At 31.2% G+C, this 6,000-nt stretch overlaps 1 pseudogene; it reads right to left on the reverse strand.

Annotated features, from left to right (window-relative positions):
• LOC122738580 overlaps nt 1–4,880 on the reverse strand; it is a 47,209-nt pseudogene extending 42,329 nt beyond the window's left edge.
• Nucleotides 4,881–6,000: the final 1,120 nt, after the last annotated feature.

A 6,000-nucleotide genomic window follows, 5' to 3' on the forward strand; every position in this document is an offset into this window, starting at 1 on the left:
AAGAAGACTTAAAGAAACAGAAGAAGATTAAAATGAGTAGAACCAGGGCAAAAATTATATTTAACAAGACCATAAAATCAAAACTTTGAAAGCTAGAGGAAATATATAACAAAATGGTATGACTCCAGAGGACCAATGATGAAACCTAATTCATTACAGAGAGCTAATTGATTTAGGATGTAGAATAAGACATATAAACACACAAACACATATAAATATATACATTAAACACACACACACACACATATATACTTAGAACTTATATATGCGTACATATACATGCACATGTTTTACATACAGTCATTAAAGAAATTAATTTTGCTTCACTATACACATTTGTTGCCGAAATATTGTTTTATGTTTTTTTCTCCCTTCCTCCCACCATGGGGATAGGGAGATGAGAGAAGAAAATTTCTATTAATTAAAAAACAATAGAATAATGGGAAGAATTTAAATGTTGCATTCACTTTCACAAAGTGAGAGTAATATGGATATCTATGTATAGTATAAATAATCTCTTTAAATATATGTCATAATATTGATAATAGATATTTCCTAGTCAGGATTTTTTTTTTCTTCCTGGGAAGATAATTAGGTTCATTTATTTAGTGGTTTGAATCTCTTCAAAGAAGTTGTGCAATATTCTAAAGCTTGATACTTAAGAACAACACATAATGTCACATGTAAACAGGGACATTTGGGGCCCTTTTCCAGATATATATGAGTGAGGACTCATAAGTAACTTAACAAGATTAAAATTTTTATTGTATTATATAAGATAATAAGTTTAACCCTTTAAACCTTTTTTATCACCAGTGATAATACAGTCTAGGTAGAAAGAGGTCCTGGGTGAGCTTCTGTTTTATCTAAATGATCACAAAAGAAGAACCAAATGGTTGGAGAAAGAAAATAGGCTGGATGCAGAGGGAAGGGAGAGGAAGAATGGGAAAAACTATCTCATATAAATGGGCTTCACAAAGAGGAGTTTATATAACAAAGAGGAGATAGTAGGGGAAGCTGCCCATCCTTAAACCTTACCATCATCTGAACTGGTTAAAAAAGCAAGGAATAAAGACCTATTGATACAAAAATACTTATAACAGCTCTTTTTGTGGTGGCAAAAATTTAGAAATCAAAGGAATGCTCATCAACTGGGGCATATTACTGTGCAGTAAGAAATGACAAACAGGATGATTTCAAATCATCCTGGAAAGACGTATGAAATGATGTATTGGGAAGTAAGGAGAAACAAGAGTACATGCTACACAGAAATAACAATATTGTTCCATGAAGAGCTGTGAATCACTCGACTATTCTCAACAATACCTTAATCCAAGACAATCCCCCCCAAATATTGATAAAATATACTATCTACCTCCAAAGAAAGAACTGATATTGATGGAACAGTTTGAAGCATGCTATTTTTCACATTATTTCATTAAATGAAAAATATGGTGATATTTTGCATGATCATATATGTATGACCCATATTGTATTGTTTGCCACCTTGGGGAGGGGCAAGGGGAGGGACGGAAGGAGGGATAGAGATTGGAACAGAAAAATCTAAACAAAAATGTTTAATCTGGGAATTTTTTTTAAAGGTGGTAGAGGGGTGTGCTAGGAAGGGTTCGGATATATATATATATATATATATATATATATATATATATATATATATATATATATATACATGTATATGTGTATGTATATATTTATATTTACACACACAAATATATATATTGCATATATATTAGTTATTTAGGTGTTATTTACATGGTAATTATATTTAAACAAATTTTTCATACATATTTATTTAAATTGATATGTATATGTTATATGTAAAACAGTTATGTTAAGATTTAAAATACTAAGTTATATGTATTAGAATGTATCTAGGTATATTTAAATGCAATAATGTAGAAAATTTTCCTTATATATGTCATATATGTAGATATATATTATATATATGTTTGAGATACATAAAAATATAATTATATATCACACATAAAAATAAAAATTCTTCTTTAAAAAGCAAGGAATACACATATACACAGTTGGGTTTGGAAAGAAATCTCACCCAACTGGAAAATAAATAAAGGACTTAAGAGTAAGGGAGGGAATAATTAATTATAATAATAATAATTAATAATCCATAATTAATGGAGGTGTTAGTCAGAAATAAAACAGACTCTAAAAGAGGCAGATGGGGCAAAAAGAAAGATAAGTATAAGAGAATTAAATAGAGGAAAATACACAGTTAAAAATCATAATTATGAATGGGAATGGGAAAAATTCACCTATAAAACAGAAGAACATAACAGAATGGATTAGAAACATGCATCTAATGATACATTGATTAAAAAAAACACACGAAACTGAAACACAAATAGATTTAAAGTAAACTGCTAGAATAGAATCTTGCATGTCTCAGATTAATTTTTAAAAAAAAAGAAAATCAGGGTTCATAATGATAATCTCAGACAAAGTAAAATGATATATTGACCTAATAAAAAGAGACAAACAGAGAAACAACATTTTGTTAAAAGACACTATAGATAATTAATTAAAATCGGTATTAAACACATGGAAAAACAATATAGAACCTTAATTCTTAAAGGAAAAGTAAAATAAATTACAGGAAGAAATGGACAATAAAACAATAATTGTGGGATACATCACTTTATTCCTCTTAGATATAGGATAATTTATACCAAAAATAAACAAGAAAGAAGTTAAGAATTTGAATAGAATTTAAGTAAACCGTGATATGCTACATCTCTGGATACCAGTGAATTGTAATAGAAAGAATTATTTCTTTTTCTCTCCATATCAATTTCAAAAATCTGACCATATATTAGGCCATAAAACCTTGTAAAATACAGAAAAGCAGAAATATATATATATATATATATATATATATATATATATATATATATATATATATATATATATATATATATATATATATATATATATATATATATATATATATATATATATATATATATATATATATATATATAACCATAAGGCAATAAAATCACATTCAAGGCCTTTGAAGCAAAGACCAAGTTCTATAGAAGGGATAAATCAAGGAACAAATTATAGAATCAATAATTTCATTAACCATAATGACAACAATGAGACATCAGACCAAAATTATTGAGATGTAGCCAAAGCAGTAATTAGGGAAAATATATATCTATGATCTTTATCATCACTAAAAGAGAGAAAGAATAGAACAATATGTTGGGCATGCAAACAACAAGCAAAAAGGAGAAAAGCAGCACATTAAACCAGACAATTAAATACTAATATAGAAATCCTTGAAAACCAAAGGAAAGATCACAGAAATGAAATAATAGTAGTGGATTAAAAAACAAAAAAACAACTAGGAGCTATTTTTAAAATCTAATTAATGTTCACCTAAAATTAGAAGCTTTAGCACCAGTCTTTGGGCATTAAGGATTTATTAAAATATATTAGGGGTTAGCCAAGAGAGAGAGAGAGCAAAAGCCACCTTCACCTAACTAAGAGAGAGAATATGTCTCCTGCTGCCTAAAGCTGGTTCCCAAACCAAAAGGCAGATCCTTAGCCTCTTCTCCCAGAAGCCCCCTGTGAAATAGGAAGGAAGGCTGTCCTCACACACAGCTCCAAGCTAATTGGCTGGTAGCACTGATTGACATGACTAACAGGAGGTAACTTCTGGATGCCAGGCAGCTTCTGGGCGATAAGTCACATGTTTTCTTTTTAGGGCGGAGCTGCCCTGGTTCTCACAGTGTCACTCTCAGCAGGGGGTGGCACTCGGATTTTCACACTCCACCCTGTGCTTCATGTGAAGAAACAGTGGTTCTTTATATGAAGCAATCACATTACAGATACTTATGACTAATAAAGTTAAGGGAATGGAAAGAGAAAAAGAAATTGAGCTATGCATTAACAAAGGCTAAAGGGGGCACTCCCCTTTTAGCTGGTGGACATTACAGAGAAAAACTAAAGAGGGCACTCCCCTTTAGTAGGTGGATATTATAAACAATTTATACAATGTGGAAAAGGAAAACAGGAAAATGTCCATTTAAGTCTTTGGAAGTCTTTTCTCAGATGATTCTTGGCATGTCCTCTGGGTGTAGTTGCGGAATGTCTTTTGGGTGTTTCAGATACTGGTAATCAGCTGGGAAATTTTCCTACAAAATTGAACTTAAAATAACTTTAAATAGCTTTGTGAATAATAAAATCAAACAATGAGAGTTCTCGATATCATGTCTAAGGAAATTCAGAATCTTAGCTGTTACACATGAAAAATATAATAAAAACAAAAATTTAAACATTCTCTAAAACATAATATCATTACACTCTCCCCTGTGGAGAATAAATTGAGAATAAAATTGTGTTATTAATTTAGAAAATAATTTTTATCTTTGTTTCATCACTTTTTGCATCATCTGCCTAATCATCCTCATGCCATTATGAGAAATTAAAGAATCTAATGTAATTGGTAGCAGATTTCAATGCCAAATCCAACAGTGTATTCATCATGACACCTTAGATAATTATGGGGGCCACCACAAAAGAACAGAGAAGAAACTAAGTCAGCCTTAATCAGAATGCACAGGATTAAGATGTCCATGACATCAGGCATATAGGAGGGCGAATTGAATTCAGGAGTTGATTGAGATGGTATAGCCCGGACACCTGGTGCCATGTGGAGGAAAATTAAACCAAGAAAATCTAACTTGACTCTTACCAATAGCCATTTTCCAGCTTTTCCCAAGGCAGTGCAGTATCTGGACTTCATGCATGTCTCCCCTTTTGAGACAGTTCAATGTCAGCTCTCGTATGTATTTCTCTTGTGATTGGTTGGCATCTTGGCCAACTGGCATCTGGTAACTCAGAATGAAGGCAATTAATGTCTTAAATGATAAATTCCCATAATCCAAGTCTCATATGGATTTAAAACTTGAGGATAATAATGATTGCAAAAAATGTGAATGTGCCTTGATGCAGAATATAATATATAATTATGCAATAATTCCAAGTAATAAGTTTTTTTTACTAAATATACAATTACCTTTGTGAAAAATCAGAACATATTTTAATACAAGTTAAAACACAATCTTAAAAGAATGAAATCTCTATGAAAATAAGCCCATACTATTGAGTTTGAAATATAATTGGAATAGCATAAAAAAGCCCTTATGTAACATTTGAATTGACTTTTCTTAGTAAGCCTAGAACATTTCTTATTTCTATATTCAAAATCCCCAAATCACATTTTATCATATTATTAATTTGTAAAATATGTCCCTATTTATGGCAATAATAAATTTGAATACATGAATATGAAAAAAAAACTTTTGCAAATGTTCCCCTCTTTTTTATGCTTATCAAAAATAATACTTCTAGAATTAATTTACACTTGACATGGCAACCAATTTGCCAGGGAAATGCCTTACGGACTTTGATCAGGTAATCAGTTGGAAAAAACCCAACAATTTAGAATATGGGAGCACAATAATTCTAGAATTAATATTGTATTGTGAAGTCAAAACCATCTTGCAATGGTTCAAAATTGGAAAGATAGATGAATAGAAGAAAATACATATGGAAGTATAAGAGACAATGAAACTCAATGGTCTACGTATAACGGTACCTGTTTTACATGGGAGCAATGTATCTATGAGTACTTCTCTCTGATTTTGATGGCAGTTGGAGTTGTTAGCAATACTTGGAAAGGACCTTCCCAAGCTGGCTGGGTCTCACTAGTCCACTGAAAATTTTTGATATATACACTGTCTCCTGGTCTCAAATCATGTAAGGAAAAGTATCACCCTGTACTGCTGCTCCTGCCTCTTGGAGTTCACATAGCCTCGCTTGTAATGCTGTATATAGGAAGCAACAGAGGTATCTCCCCTCACCAATGATGTATATACTTGGGAAAAAGGTTTTGCTTGGATAGGAGGATGGCCAAAAAGCATCTCATAAGGTGATATATGTAGTTCT

The sequence above is a fragment of the Dromiciops gliroides genome, chromosome 2, assembly GCF_019393635.1.
Source record: "Dromiciops gliroides isolate mDroGli1 chromosome 2, mDroGli1.pri, whole genome shotgun sequence".
Lineage (NCBI taxonomy): Eukaryota > Metazoa > Chordata > Mammalia > Microbiotheria > Microbiotheriidae > Dromiciops > Dromiciops gliroides.